The following is a 16,113-nucleotide window of genomic DNA, read 5'->3' as shown; positions in this document are numbered from 1 at the left end:
CTGCTCAGCTCCCTTTGCCAGGAGGAATGGAGAGACTCCAAGCATGGGGTTGACCCATCCAGTCCATGGCTGTGGTCCCATGGCCCCTGCCAGAACAGGTGGTTTTCCTACCACCAAGAACACTTCCTAGCTATTCTGTCTGGAGCTCCTGGTCTCTACAAGGAGAGTGAGGAGGAAGTGAGTGTCAACACTGCCAGTGGGGACAAATGGTACATGGCAAATGGACCCATCCACTTCAGGGCAGAACATTCTTGGAAGAATGTGTTTGAAGAGCTGTCCACACGAACTTTTATTTATTATTTTTTAACAATATACTTATTTAAGCACCATGATTACAAACATGTTTGTAATTGGGTTTCAGTAATCAAAATGAACACTCCCTGTCACCAATGCAACCTTCCCACCACCAATGCCCCCCAACTCTCTCCTCACCCCATCCCCCTGCCTGTCTTAGAGACAGGCATTCTATTTCTCTCACTCACTACCATTGTCATGATAGTTGTTTGTATAGTTATTTCTCTAACTGCACTCACCACTTCTTGTGGTAAGTTTTATATCATGGGCCAGTCCTTCCAGCCCTCATCTCTATTGTCTCTGGGTCTCAGAGGTCTTTACCAGTCAAGTAAAATGCCCACTAATGATACTGAGGAATGTCTGGGGGCAGGAAAGGAGAAGGTTGTTGAGGGAAGAAAGAGGTGATGTGTTTAGAAGTGAAGAAAGACTTCATGAAGATAGACCGTTTATATGACTCTTAAGAGCTGCCCTACATGACCTCCTTTATTTTGGTGGAAGTAGCCTACTATGTGATATCTGGGGCAGACCTCCAGGTAAATGCTTCATAAGTTCTCATCAGAGAACACTTGATTTTTTCCAGAGCAAAGATGACAGCATCTTTGCAAAGAATTTCCATGTTGACTTCTTCACCATTATGGTCTTATTGGACAATTGAAGTGCTCCCTCTGTGTCCTCATTTAGGACATGAATCCATCTTGTTTGGTCCTAGTCCATGGGTCATCACTGAAGATTCATAGAATTATTCTGTGGAGGGACAAAGCCAGATTAAGGAGCAACTGTGGCTCCTCCCAGGGTGTTAAGACATGTCCCAATATCTTTCCTTTCCTATCTGTATAGAAAAACATCTTTCCAGAAGCTTCTGTAGATTCCACTTCCATCAAGTGAGTGTCATCACTATGCGTTGGCTTTTATCATTTTGCTTTCAGCCTCTGTAGTCAACCCTGCAAGGTCTTTATATACCACAAACTGGGAAGACTTGGGAAAAGAAACTTGGCCTGTCAAGTTCCACACCTCAATCCAGATCGGCTAGAAGAGAGCCAATGAGGTAACCAGTGGGCTCATGCTTCCTTGTCTGTCATTGGAATTTGTGTTGAAAGAGCAACCCTAGGCAGCCTGCATATCTTGTATGAGAGAGCACTGCCTTCAGAGTCTGGGCAGGGAGAAGACACGAGTTATGCCCTAACTTCCTTGGGAGCCCTAGTGACTATCATTCAATCCCTCGCTGCTAGATTTATAGTAACTGAGTCCTCCCTACTTCCAGTTAGATGAGAGAATATCACAGCAAACACAGTGTGGCCCTTCCTTACTTCCCTCATGAAAATACTTTACCTCTGAAAGACTTTTTGAGAGAGATAGATACCACTGGCAAGTCCCATCCAACTAACCTAGTGGTTTAATACAAGAATTATGAAGTATGAAGATATGGTGCTTCAGGGACCCTGCTGGTTCTGGGGTTAGCAGAATCCCCCCCCTGAGTTTGGTGGGAGATGGGAGAGAGGGATCACAAAGCTCCAGGGACCACATGATGTTTGGAATAGTAAATGCTGTGCTCTTTGCCTGTTACTTTGCTCCTTTGTTCTTAGTCTTCCTGAGTTCTCTGCTTCACTGCCAGACCCTCACACCCTAGGCAATTTACCTCATGGGGAATATTGCTTTTCAACCTTGGGACTGCTGCCCAGCTAGTCCCTTTGCTTGCTTCCCTTCTCTTCCTAGTAGCCTTTTATTTGGATCAGGCCCTTTACTGTTCACAATGCATTGCCTCCCCACTTCCTTCCAGTGAAATTTTATCAGGACATCAGCATGGTAGAAGAGAAATGGAAATAAAAATCGAAGGGGAAGTCGAAGCACAGGAAAGACAGTGTATAGGAGAAAGGGAGAGGATGTAGGAGACAGATGAGAGAGATGGAGAAAGAGAAATCTAAATAAATTCCTTATGTTTCTGCCAAAGTTTGAGAAGCTAGGCCAGGAGCTGTGGACTCCTCATCAGGCTTGTGAGCAGAAGCATCTGAGACAACTTTTCAGCCACCAGCTGACTGTCGAATGGGCACCTGTAGTATATGAAGAAGTTTCCATAAGATTATTCTTGGAATTGTTGTATATAAAAATATTTCCTTAGGATTGTTCTGTGACAACTTCCCCACCTAGACCTTCCAGGTGGGGGCGCTGTGGAGTTGGCAATAAATAGCTTGATGGACAGGGAAGAGGGGTCTTTTTGCGAGAGCTGGTTGCAGGCTCTCTCTCTCTCTCTCTCTCTCTCTCTCTCTCTCTCTCTCTCTCTCTCTCTCTCTCTCTCTCTCTCTCTCTCTCTGCCCAATCTTTTACACCCTAACCTTCTTGTCTGTGTGGATTATTATTTGCTGCGGATAAATATTACCAAGATCTCCCCCCGAAAAGGAACGAGGGGATGGGAAGTAATTTCTCATTCTGGGGATTATTTGTAGATTCATAGACACAGATTCCCTACAGGCACCCATTCTGACTGAGTCCTCCACACATTAATTGGTGGAGACTAAATCTGTGGAGATGCCTTTATTAGAACAGCAGCCCCAAATGCCTCTTGGAGAGACAAAAGTGGTGTACTGCCCTCAGTCCTAAGTTTGAATCCTAACTTTGCAAAGCAAGTGGCTTGATCTCTATAAACCTCACTTGTTTTCATCTGTAAAACAGATGTTAACAACGTCTACCTCAACAAGATCAGTGGAATCCGATGGAGAATAATGTAGACATTGTGTGCAAAGCACTTAGCACCATGCCTAGAACATGACGAACAGTCGGTAAATGGAAGCATTGCTGTTGTTATCACAGCTATTGTGAAACATGACTGGGAGGGGGGAACACAGAAAGAAAAAAATTCAGCAATACAGGGAAAATTAATTATACTTGTGAATTAGCACCTCTTGCTCTTCCTAAACAAGAACTGCACAAACTATGTGCCTGGAGATTAAAAACTGCTGAATGCCAAGCTTCCCTCCCTTTTCTAAATATAAAACTCAAAGTTTGTAGTTAGAAGAGAGTTGGGATATCTCTCTGTGATAAGGATACCTCTGTTTGTCTTTCACTTTTCCCAAAGTGAGACAAGGCTTGGAACATACATCAGATTAAGAGTCTTCAGGGGGAGTGTTCAGGGACCCCATCAGGAAGGACTGAGATTTAGAATCTATCTCATTTCTTCAACCAGCTTTTCATACCAACACCAAGCATATACCCTCTCCTCCCCACACTATACCAAACCACTCTGTACCTCTGTTAACAGCCGTTAAACTCTGAGACTGTGTTTATACAGTGAGCCAAGATAAGCCAAGTGTTCCACTGGTGCAACTAACCCCTGGCTCCCCGATCATGTGATGGGAATATCTAGAATATTTGGCTTCCTTCGATTGAATGCTCATAGAGAATATTCATCCAGGAAATGTACCAGCAAGTATCTGAGAAAAAGTAAGACCAGAAAGTGACAGAGAGAAGTTGTTTTGTTTTTGTTTTTGTTTTTGTTTTTATAAAGGGAGACCAAAGCAGTGACAAAGAAGAAAACTCAAAGGGAAAGAAAAGGACAGAATATGGGAGGGAAACCACAGTTAGGATATACTCAGAAAGACTATAATAGAATAAGATGGCAATATAAAGAAACAGTGAGATAAAGGGCAAGGAGAAGAGAGGGATTCAGAGAAACAGATATAAGTAGCAATGAAAGAGAATAAAATTAAGAGAAACACAGAGGTAAAGGTAAGGAATGAGGGTAGGCAGGAGAAAAAAAAGGAGAAAAGGAGGAAGGACAGAGGGAAGAAATAGTGGAGGAAGGAAGGAAGGAAGGAAGGAAGGAAGGAAGGAAGGAAGGAAGGAAGGAAGGAAGGAAGGAAGGAAGGAAGGAAGGAAGGAAGGAAGGAAGGAAGGAAGGAAGGAAGGAAGGAAGGAAGGAAGGAAGAAAAGAAGGAAAAAAGAAAGAAGAAAGGTTGAGGGATGGAGAAAAAGAAGGAAGGAAGGGGGAGAGATGCAGGAAAAGAAGGAAGGATTATATTCTAAGCAGACTAAGATAAAATCAAGAAAAATAAAGTAGCAAAGGAAAGCTGCAACATACAAGAGAACTGGGTGTGGTGCCCTGTCCACAGCAGATGGAGATCAAGCGCATGCCTGACTGGCAAGTCACATACACTTGCCTAGCCAAGGGCAGACATGCCCCTTTTATTCTCCTTCCATTGACAAAGAGGCATCTCTGGGCCTATGTGCAGGAACTGCTCCCTTTTCTCTGTAATGAAGACTTTCTGGAAGTGGTCAGAGGGCAGAAGTACCACCCTCAGTTACAAATGACCAGTTCCTGTGATTTCTAGACTTACTCATCCCAAGGTGAGAGGTACAGCAGAGAGAGATGGAGGTAAAATCTGTTTCCAACCCTGCCCTCTCACCATGCTTCCCCCATACATAGAGATCCCTCTCTTACTCACTGTTAAACTCACCCCCCTTGCTGTCCCACTTACACAAACATTTTCCTTTAAGTAGAGAAAGGGAAACAAGTTCTCTCTTCAATTCACAATGAAAGCTATAAAAAGGGTTTGTAAGCTTGGAAAGTTGGGCTGGTCACTTTTTCCTACTGTTTAATACATGCCTTAGGTTACACTGAGTGAGTAAATATGGTTTATAAGCTTCTAATTCATACCTAGCACTGAGAGCTAACAGCTGTACATGTGTGTGTTAGGTGAAGTAATTTTATTTCCCAGTTGTCCTAAAAACATAATACACACGTCAAATGTGTCTACATATAAAGTATAGTGTCACACAGACATAAAATATGTCTGTGGCTATAGAGATTTTTAACTATCTATTTAAGAATCCATACATGAATAGTATGAGCATAGGTGTGTATGTCTGTATGTATCAATGGGGCCTCAGAGATATACCGTTCATATGGCTGGTAATACATGCTTTCTTTCTCTCTCTCTGCTCTCTCTCTCTCTAATTTGATCCTCAAAATGATCCTTTCAGTTAGGCAGTGTGGGGTTATCTACAGCAGATTCCTCAGGTTCGAGCACCATTTTTGAGGACCCAACCCCATAAAACAGTTCACATCTCCACACTCATGTGGACCAATGTCATAGCTCAAGTCAGGCTGTTCTAATTTTTTAAGCTGCTCAGGGGGAACTGAGGCCCTATTGGCCCCCAATTTTCTACTATGAACATGAAGTCCAAAGCTAAAAGTCACTATATGGTAGACTCTATATGGTAGCTCTGAAATAAAACAGGGTGTGTGTGAAATGGTGGATTGTGTGGTTCACAATCCCCAGAGAGGGACAGGATTCCCCATGCCCTAAAGCTGAGTAGGACAAAAACACAGGTCCAGCAGCAATTCTGATGCAGGAAATAATCCACACATAGTTTGGAAGGAAGAGCAGACCAGAAACTCACACCACAAGCTGTTCATCCACAAGCCAGTCGCTCCACCACGTGGATCTACAAGTCAAGAAGGCAGCATTTCCTCTAGGTCTCCAAAGCAGCCATTTTGGGGAAAAACAAAGCCCACCGCCGAGGAGAGGGGGAAAAGCCAGATGAAAAGGCAATGGAGAAACATTTTTTTAACAAGTAAACCAAAGAACCAATTGAGAGACATCGAATTAGAAGGCAATACAAGGACCAATCCAAAGACCTCTACAAATAGGTGGGGATAAAACTAAGAAAGTCACTAGATTCTAATGCTGACTGAAGATGCTCATTGAAGATGGATGATGAATTCACATGTTTAAACCATCTACCTTGGGAGGATGGTCTTCTGTCCTGACCACCATACATCATTCCCTGGAGTGAGCTTGGCCACATTCAGGTTAGGGAGGAGAGCCTGAGATAAAGTCCGAAATGTCAGCTGAGAGAGCAACCTGGATGTCTGAAGTTTAGGAAGAGAGACCATCTCACTTGAAACTTAAAGAATATGTGTTACTATAGCATTTATCAGCCACTGAAGTATGGCTAACATCTGCAATGACCTCAGAGGCTGGATCACATCTCTGATCACTGACTGCATGCCTGCTTTTAATATTTATGGTAATAATGGTATTAAGGGAGCATTCATACCCAAAAAGATAACATGGCTGGGATTTCACATGTTGGGTCACATATCTCCAAACTTCTAGGAGCCATATCTTGAATTTATCAACAGAAATGTAGCAAAAGTTGTGGTGGCTTATCCCAAGTCTCACAGCCCAGGAATTGACTGTGATTAGAGTTTTATGAGAAAAGAGGAGAGCTCTACAATTCCTCCTCCACCAGCTCAGAAGAAGACTGAGATGCTTCATACACTCAATAGAAAAGAGCATCCAGGAATACTGGATCATAATATACAGCTCAGCCACTACTAACCAGCAATGTTCAGAGGTCTGCTCTTGCCAACAGCCAAGATGGAGAGCAGAGAACTATGTCTCCTTATTCTGGGGCTGCCAGTACTGGGGCATCCTCCTTCATCTGGAGGACTTTGCACAATTTTGTCTCTGGGGCACCCTAGGGCTTTTAGTCTAGCTTTCTCTGTTACCCAGCATTTCTCGCACCTTCCATGCTTCTCTCATTAGCTTACTCAGAGATGCAAATAGATATAGTAAAGGGTTATCAAAATGGCAGGCAGGGGGTGGGGAGGTGGGAGGGGAAACTAAGGTTATTGGTGGGGGAAAATATGCATTGATTAAGGGTGCTGTACATTTTATAATTGAAACTCAATTGTGAACAACTTTGTAACTGTAGGGAGAAAACCAGCTGTATTATGAACAACCTTATAAACATGATGTTTAAATAAAATAATTTTAAAAGTAATCAAAACAAAACTAAAGCTGAGCATCTAGAAGAGTGGGCTGAGCAGTCTTTGAATACCAACAAAATTAAAGTATCTACCTCCAGCCTCCTGGGTCAATGTAACAAGACAAGTAACCCCAACATTAATGGGAGGGTTTAAGGATTTCATAAGATGCAAATTCTCTGGCCCAAAGCTTGCCCTGAGGCAACATATATGTTACCAAGGTCTATAGAGATGGCTATTGACCTGCAGCACCATTATTAGGCTCAATGTTTTATGGGGTACACTGCAGTCCATATCCAACAACCCCTGACCCAGTTCATGCAAACCAAGCCATCTACTGTCACAGAAATCTGCAGTAGGGTCCTCTGAGCTAAACTGGCAGTCCAGAATCCCATATCTTTGTAGCCTCAGAGGCCAAGAAGCATACCCTAGTTACCCTAAAATAAAAGGCATCAATTCACTGTTGTGCATGCACCCTGCTTTTCCTTTCACATGTGCAATTGTTTGATGTTCCAGTTGTACACATTATTCTATCCTCCTCTCCCTATCCCACAATCTCCATGACTTCACAAATAGGATTTGGGATCTATCATGGTTTCAAGTCTTTACTTATAGTTCTCAAGAGAACCTTCAATGTAACCAAGTTAGAATATGAATGTCTAGTTTGCACAATGTAAACAGATCTGCAGAGGGGAAATTCCTTCTTCCCGGATTTTAGGCTGTGAAATGACAGTGTTGGGGCTAGCACAAATGACTCTTTGTGAAAATGCTCCCCGCTCCATCATACCCTGAGTTCTGTTTCTACACCCCTTCACCTTCAAGTAGGCACCAGAAACATACATTTCTTCAAATCCCTCTGCTCAGTCAGTGAGTCCCAGGGAAGAAAATGGTGAAGAGTGAATCTGCTCTATGATCTCTACCCAGGCCTGAATCTTTCCAGGGCCATGCTGTGAACCAGAAGATTCTTGGCCTTCACCTGGGCATGGACAGCATAAGCACCCATGTTCCAGAGAAGTCAGCAGCAGCCAAGAAGTGTAAGTGTCTGGGATCACATTGGCAGGATGTGAGAAGAGGGCAGGAGGAAAGGCTGCAGTCATGGCTGGAGCCAGACAGGAGAAGCCCAATTACCATTTCTGAGCAATTTCCCCTCTCTAAAGAGGTGAGGACTTTGCCTTAAGGCCCCTGGGCTTTCCACTAGCCTACTGAGTTTGGCCAACTCCTGCAGGAGAGGAAGACACTCCCTGATTTCTGTCCCCTGGCAAGGAAAGCAACAGAACTTGGGCTTGGGCTCTACTCTGACTTTCATTCTGACTCACCTGTCATCTTTGTACCTTGGTCCTTTAGTCTATGAAAGCCTTGAAAGGGGCAAGAGGAAATCTGCGATGGTTTTGGGTGCTGGTATCAAGAACAACAAGGGCCAGAGCTTGGATGCCCACCATGGGCCAGAAATAGTACTAGTTGTTCTATACCTGTGGCCTCATTAATAATCCTCACATTGGCATAACATGAGCCTTTTTGCTGCTGGCGAAGGAGAGGTGTGAGGTCAATGATCATGTTGCAACTCATAACAGTAAACAGCAGTGTTGGAAGCAGAATAACATGATTCTTAATAATTCGTCTCTTCCATCCCAAGAACAATAGTGCATGGTCTTAGATGGCAGATTTGATGAGCTTATGGTCACAAATTCAAATGCCTTAGTGTCCCATGCACTGAGTATGGTCCTGGCAGCTCTGTTGTCTGAGACAGGCAGTCCTGATGTCTGCTATTTACCATCATTGCAAGCAATTTCTGGTTTCATTATAGACAGGTGCATAAGAACACCATCAAAAGCAGTGTGAGCTCCAGCAAGCATCCACATTAAAATGAAATGTGATCGCCAAGGCTTGGAAATGTGCCCTGTGGCAAACACATGTATGAGCACCATAGACACTCTTCTGTCTCTATGCCCTAATGAGTCTGATTTGTGTGCCTCAACCAAGAGAGTATGTGTGCGAGCAACACAGCTGAAGGGGTGCAAATTTTGGGGAGCACTACAGCTGAATATGGGAGCATCACATGCTGTTATTGTACAACAACAAAGGTGATGTAAGGATGAAATTTCAGACTTTGTGCATTTCAGAAGTTTAACTATCTCCCAAGGTGTAACCAGTATACAGTTTCAAGAAGTTAAAAAATAAAGGCAGTATAGTTTCAAAGGAAAAGGTGGAAGGACTTAAACTCAATCATGAATGACTTTGTAACTGCAAAAATAAAAGCCCAACTGTATTATGAACAACTTTATACCACGGTGTTTAAATAAAGTAATTAAAATTATTAAAGAAGCTGCTGAAAATCAAACTTGCTCTAGAGATGATTTCCACAGATGCTTTTAGATAAAAAGGTTAGAGCAAACAGAAAAGATAGTTAATAAAAAGAGAAAAAGAAGGCTGTTCATTTCCCTCCATGAAAATCAAAAATATGGAGCCACCTGCAGTAAAGACTCAGGCTATGGAGGTAGCATTTTTATTGGGGAGTGGGGTACCCAACCTCCCAGAACATTCATCTCTTGGGCTTTAAATTTCAAGATTATAACCCTAGTGTTATAGAACTGGAGAGCCTGGAAATAACTGCCGTGTGGGCTTACAATCTGTCTCAATAGTTTTCCAATCACTGATACTTTCTGGTCCTGTTTCCTTCCTTCCTCCGATCTGTTGAGGGTTGACCCCTTGTCTTGTACCACGGACCTCCATTTTTATTATTTGGCCTGTGGATTCCTTTGAGCAAAAGAAAAGTGCCCCGGTGGAGAAAGACTGGTCCAGAAGAATCCTAATAGAGCTTGACTCTAGAAGGTCTAAGGCACGGGAGCAAGGAACCAATGAGTATACCAGTAGACACTTCTGGTTAGCTAGGCCTTTGACAAGCCAACTTCAAATATTGTTTTCTCAAGACCTAATTTGCTAAACCAAGCAGTTCACGGACCTGACTTCACAAATTATTGCTTTGCTGTTTCAAAAGCCTCCCATAACCAGAACCAGCCCTCCAGAAGGCAGGCGGAGTTGGAGTCGAGTTCCTCCAGGAAAGCATTGTCTCAGGGGCAATGCAGCAGAAAAGATATTTTGGGTCAATCCCCGATGGATTTTTAGCAAGGAGAGAAAGACCAAAATGAAAGAACTAAAATAAAATAAGACATCACTTAGCTTTGATTTGAACTAAGATCTGCTTCCTCTGAACCTCAGAATCACAAGATTCTAAGTCCCTGCTTCTTGGGCAAGCATATTCCTTACAGAGACACCAGGGGAACAGAAATGAAAGCCATGACTGTTTTGCTTTCATTCACTCTCAGGAGGGAAAAAGATGGTGGCTCCCCCCCTTTTTTTTAAGGGACTTTGGCAAGTTTCTCCATTTCCTCCACCAGAGGAGGAAGAATATTTTATTTGTTTGTTTGTTTATTTCTTTATACATTGCTTGGTTTTTGCTGCAGTTTTACCTAGGAAGCCTGATGTTGTGAAACACAACAAAATTGACTGGGCGGGCAGCGAGAGAGCAGTAGAAACAGAGCTTTACTGTATGCACCACAGATTTGTGCCGCCACAGGGGAAAATGTTTCCATGGGAAAATGTGGTCAGAGTTCCCTTCCATGCAGAGGTGCCAGGAACACCTTTCCCTTGCAGCCTTCTGCTGATTTCTATGAGGCTTCATGGTGTCATGGAAGGAGGGCTATATTTAGAGCTAGACGTCAGGAGTTCCAGTCGCAGTTTTTCTGCTCTATTAGAAGGATGATTCTTTGGTTCTGAGTCTCAGTTTATTTATCTGTCAAAGAGGCAGGAAAACTCCTACTTGTGTGTGTGTGTGTGTGTGTGTGTGTGTGTGTGTGTGTGTGTGTGTGTGTGTGTAAGAGAGAGACAGAGACAGAGAAAGAGAACTTTAAAGAAAAACTAATATTTGCATGCACAGTTGAAAAAACTGGACAGCTCTTAGCTACTTTTTAATCTGTTGGTGTCTCAAGGCTTCAGGTACCAGCACCATTCCTCTCCAAAATCCTCTGTAGATGGTGGTCTCTCCCCTTTCTCAGAAGAATGAAGGGTGCAGGAAAGAAGGTCACAGAGGGTCACAAAGCACAGTGCAAATGACTTCCCAGTCCCAAAGATGGGGTTTCCTAAGCCTAGCTTCTTTGATTATCCTGAGAACCTAAATCCAGGGACAGAGTTGTCCACTTGGGGATATTAACAAATCAGGTATCAGATGAAAAGTTATATCTACCTCTTCTCTACCATTGATCTGTGTATGTCAATGATGGCAACAGTCCAAGCTAGCGCACACAAGAGAATTATTAAAATAATTCACTGGCAATTAACAGCAGAAAGAAAAGGGTAGGCAATTTTGTAACTCTACTTTAATGTAGTTTTTTTTTTATGTGACGGTTCCACATTTAAAATCAGTCATCAAGGAGAGTGGGGGCTACTACAAAGCACTTGAGCATCCATGAGTTTTTGAATTCATATTGTGTGTTGAGGTTCCTGAAGTCTCTATCTATGGATTTTAAAGGATGATAGTAGTTATTTTGCTGGGAATCAAAGTTTTGTGTGGGTCTTGGATGATGTGGCACTCAATATTGCTAACCCTTTGTTAAAATATCAACTATAGGGGCCGGAGGGATAGCATAGAGGTAGGGTGTTTGCCTTGCATGCAGAAGGATGGTGGTTTGAATCTCGGCATCCCATATGGTCCCCCGAGCCTGCCAAGAGCAATTTCTGAACATAAAGCCAGGAGTAACCCCTGAGCACTGCCGGGTGTGACCCAAAAACCAAAATAATAATAATAATAATAAATAAAAAATTAAGTATCAACTGTATTCAACCCTCTCTGTGCCAAGAGAGGTTGCTTCACCTTTCATTCTATAAAGCAATTGCCATCCTGAAGTTCTATTGCTGAGGTCTTTTCATTACTTACTATGGGATATAGAAAATACCCATCAAAATAGAAACTATCTCAACTACCCTTCCACACCTACTCACCAGCATCGAGTCTGCCTTCTAGAATCATTTCCAAACACCCAGAATACCAAGGCTCCATGCATTTGCCTGCATTGTTCCCTCCATTTGTTACCTACTCGCATCCCTTTGTGCATCACCAGCATTGTCTCTCCATCTGAAGTCCTACTCATGTCCTATGGCCTACTCCCAAGTCATCTCTTCTAACCTCGACCCAACTTTCTCCATTCCTTCTCTAATCCTTAGCTGACCTCTGTGATTAATTGTTACTTTTACTTACACTAACAACAATAAAACTGGAGACTCAGATTTGCCTGTGTTGCCAACTCCATGCTGTAGGCATTTCTGCCACATCAAAGATATCTCTAAAAAAACTCTCTTCTCATATGCAATATGGGGAACATAAGACAGCCCTGTGTGAAAGCATTGGTGAGAATAGCAAAGAGGACAAGGGATTTAGAGGTGAACTTTATAATTTTGAAAATATGATTGATGTATCTTTTTGATCTTGTTTGTTTGTTTTTGGGCCACACCTGGCGCTGCTCAGGGGTTACTCCTGGCTCTGCATTCAGAAATCACTCTTGGCAGGCACTGGAGTCCATATGGGATGCAGGGTTTCAAACCACCTTCTGGCTGCATGCAAGGCAAATGCTCTACCACAGTTCTCTGTCTCTGGCCCCTCTTTGTAATCTTTAATATGCCCCCCTTCATTGTTTCCATTGCAAATCCCTGCTGAGTCAATCCTAATAACTGTGTTTTGGGTGCTTAGGTCCAATTATGATCCAGCATATGTGATTTGAAAGTGTCTGATGAATAAATAAATTAATTAAAACAAATACAAATCAAAATAAATGAGTCAAACAAGAGTTGAGAAATATAACAGAGACTCCTTGCAATCTCATCTCTATCAATTGAGGGTTCTCCAAATATTCCTTTTTATAACATTTAATTATTTACTTCCTAAAACCCATCACAATGTAAATATTGTACAGATATATGTATATTGGCTTACTCTCTCAGTTGCCTTCAACCAACCCCTTAATGATGGAAATCACTTAGAATATAGAAGAAAGTATTACATGAGCTAAGCATTCAATCAATATCTGAATTAACACTGCATTTTCTATTAATAAAGTGGACACCATTCCTTGATGAAAAGTGCAGTCAAGGTGTAGTTATGTACCCAATAATTTTATCATCATATATTTTTGTTTTGTCTATTTGGTTTGGGGTTTTGAATCACAGTGTTCAATATTTATTTCTGGTTGTGCACTCAAGAACCACTGTTGGTATGCTCAGGAGTTCACATGGGATGTCAGGAATCAAACAGTTATGTACAATACAAGGACTCTACCCACTGTAGTACTGCTCTAGCCCCATTTCACCATGCTTTGATTCAACTTCCTGTCCCCATTCCAATGCCTAGTCTGGGTTAAAGGCACAGTTTTTGCTCATATTCTCTTGTCAACTTTCCACTCATGGAACCACCTATGCTGCACTGTGTCTATTCACTTGTGTCCTTATCTGTGTCCCTGCAAGACGATAATACCAGAATAGACTCATTTTTCATTTGTCTGTGCATCTTCAACACATAGCAGTCGTTGTAAAACTGCAGTCGGGCAGCTGAAGTTGCAACATTCTACTTGACGTGGGATCCCAAGTCCCTCTGCTTGCTTATGTTTGTAGATGTTTCCCTCTTTTATTGGGCCTCTTGGTTCACCAAAATATCTCTGTGTTTATGAAAAGATGGAACAAAGAGAACTGAAATTTTGGTTTCATAATTTACATTGGTTCACTTGACAGTTCTCTCATATTTCTGACAATTGCAGATTTTCTCTCTGTCTGGGACCTATAGATGTCCTTGGAGATGAAGTGGCCTGCATCATGTACACATGGGAAGGCAGATCGAGAAGTATAAATATGCAGGGGAAGCCCTGGGAGGTGAATAACTTAACTTTGATGGAAGCCAGCTGCCCTTGAGTTTCCAAAGTCAGAAAACCCAGCAGAGTGCCTTGGAGCAAAGTTTTAAAGACAGCTCCAACTTAGGAAGCATGTTTGCTGCAACTGGGGAAAATCAGAGAACTGTACCAGCTCTGACAATATCAGCAGAGTGAGGGCAGCTGACACATGGCAAACAGAGGCTAGCAGCGGATCCAAGAAATATGCATAGAGGTTAGCACAGGATCCAAGAAACCCAAGTCATAGAAACTGAGGGGTCATGCGACTGATCCAAACCAGGCAGAAGTGCAGTCTGTAAATGCAAAGCTCTCACGTGCAGGGTTTCACTTAATAACCACAACAACCCTTCAGAAGATGAAACAGAGGTGTAGAGAGGCTTAATAATTTTTCCCAAGGTCACCCTCTTCCTAAGTGGCCATATCAGCAGTGGAAACCAGATACATTGGTTTTAAATTCTCTATTGACTCCACACTATGACAATGTCTCTTGGTTGATGCTAAGGAAGCCTGGTTATTATGTCAGGAATGAGCTTTGCCTGTGGCATTCCATGCCATATCAGCTTTTAAGAGAAAGAAATGAGAGATACATTATGGGAGAGAAGGGAGTGGAGGGAAGGGTAAGAGGAAAGGGAAGAGAAGAGAAAGGGAGATAAAGGTGAGGAAAAAAACAGGTAGATAGATTTAAGTTTTATGAAAAATTAGGTTCTATGAAAATCCTACTAAAAAAGATCTTCAAGGATTATGTCCTGTCCTGTGCATTAATATTTAAAATTCTCAGTGATTTTTCACACCAATGACAGAATACCGAGGGTCTAGAAGACTGCCTTGCTCTGGCTATGGAACAGTCTGAATTGTGACTTCAAATATCTCTTCAAATTCTTGGGCTGTGTTCCAAAATAACTCTGCTAATAGTTCAGAGTAAACTCGGTTCATATTGATCTAAGAAAAAGAATCTAAGATATAGTTTAGTCTCTACTAATTCTAAAATAGCTTCTTTTAATTGTTTGTGTCCTACAAGTGATGATTGCAAATAGAAAGTCTTGGCCAATAGGACAGCAGGTGTCTCTGCATGCATCTCTGTGAACATAGGTATGTCTCCAAGTGTCTTACTAGATATGGACAGCTATCTAATTAGATACTAATTGTGCAAGGAACATAAATCCTGACTGTGGTCTGAGATCTGCCATGGACTGTGGCATGTGAAAGCAGCCACACTGAGACTTGGAGAAAAATCTCAGGGAACATAATGGAAACCACCTTTTTTTTTTTTTTGTGGCTTTTTGGGTCACACCCGGCAGTGCTCAGGGGTTACTCCTGGCTCCATGCTCAGAAATTGCTCCTGGCAGGCACGGGGGACCATATGGGACGCCGGGGTTCGAACTGATGACCTTCTGCATGAAAGGCAAATGCCTTACCTCCATGCTATCTCTCCGGCCCCGGAAACCACCTTTAAGGAACACAGGTATAGAAAGAACGATGTGCTTATCTATGCAACAACATGAAAGAACCTTGAAAATATGATGCAAAGAGAAGGCAGCCAACTCCCCAAAAACACATCCTATAAAAATCTATTTCTGGGAAACATCTGAAACAGATTCATAGAAAAAGAGAAGTAATTCTGTAGGACTGGGGAAAGGATAAAGACAGAATATTTCCTTGGAATATTGTTATAAATGATCTAAATGCCCTATATTTGATTATGGGGGGGGTGGTTGGAGAGATAGCACAGAGGTGAAAGCCTTGCATGTGATCAAACCCGGTTCAAAGTTTGTAATAAAGAACCCACAAGTAGAATCAAATGCAGCCTTGAAGTTCCCTGAGCTTCACCAGAGTGGTAAAGTAATTTATGGCATCACAGAACTCAAATTGCAAGGAGCTTCAGAACATGGCATTGGACTAGCAGTCTGGTTAGCAGAGAACAGCCAGAAGGGATCTCTGGGCCTCCTGACTACTGCTTAGGATGCCTCCTACTTAATTAATTAACTAAAATTTATTATAGTTATAATTGCACTTAATGAACATATAAGGTGTTATTAAAGTGTATACTTCACTTGGGCAAATTGATGCGAAGATATATCTCCCTAGATCTGTTTTAAAAAATTAAAAACTACTAATGGGGCCGGG

The 16,113-nt window shown here is 42.3% G+C and overlaps 1 protein-coding gene across 3 annotated transcripts in view; it reads right to left on the bottom strand.

Annotated features, from left to right (window-relative positions):
• The window catches only part of ASTN2 (astrotactin 2), a 1,116,661-nt gene that overhangs the window by 84,213 nt on the left and 1,016,335 nt on the right, over positions 1-16,113 (bottom strand). The window lies entirely within an intron of this gene.

Source organism: Suncus etruscus, chromosome 5 (assembly GCF_024139225.1).
Source record: "Suncus etruscus isolate mSunEtr1 chromosome 5, mSunEtr1.pri.cur, whole genome shotgun sequence".
Classification (NCBI taxonomy): Eukaryota; Metazoa; Chordata; class Mammalia; order Eulipotyphla; family Soricidae; genus Suncus; species Suncus etruscus.
Note: the sequence above shows the minus strand (reverse complement) of the source record. Positions and strands in the feature narration are given on the sequence as shown.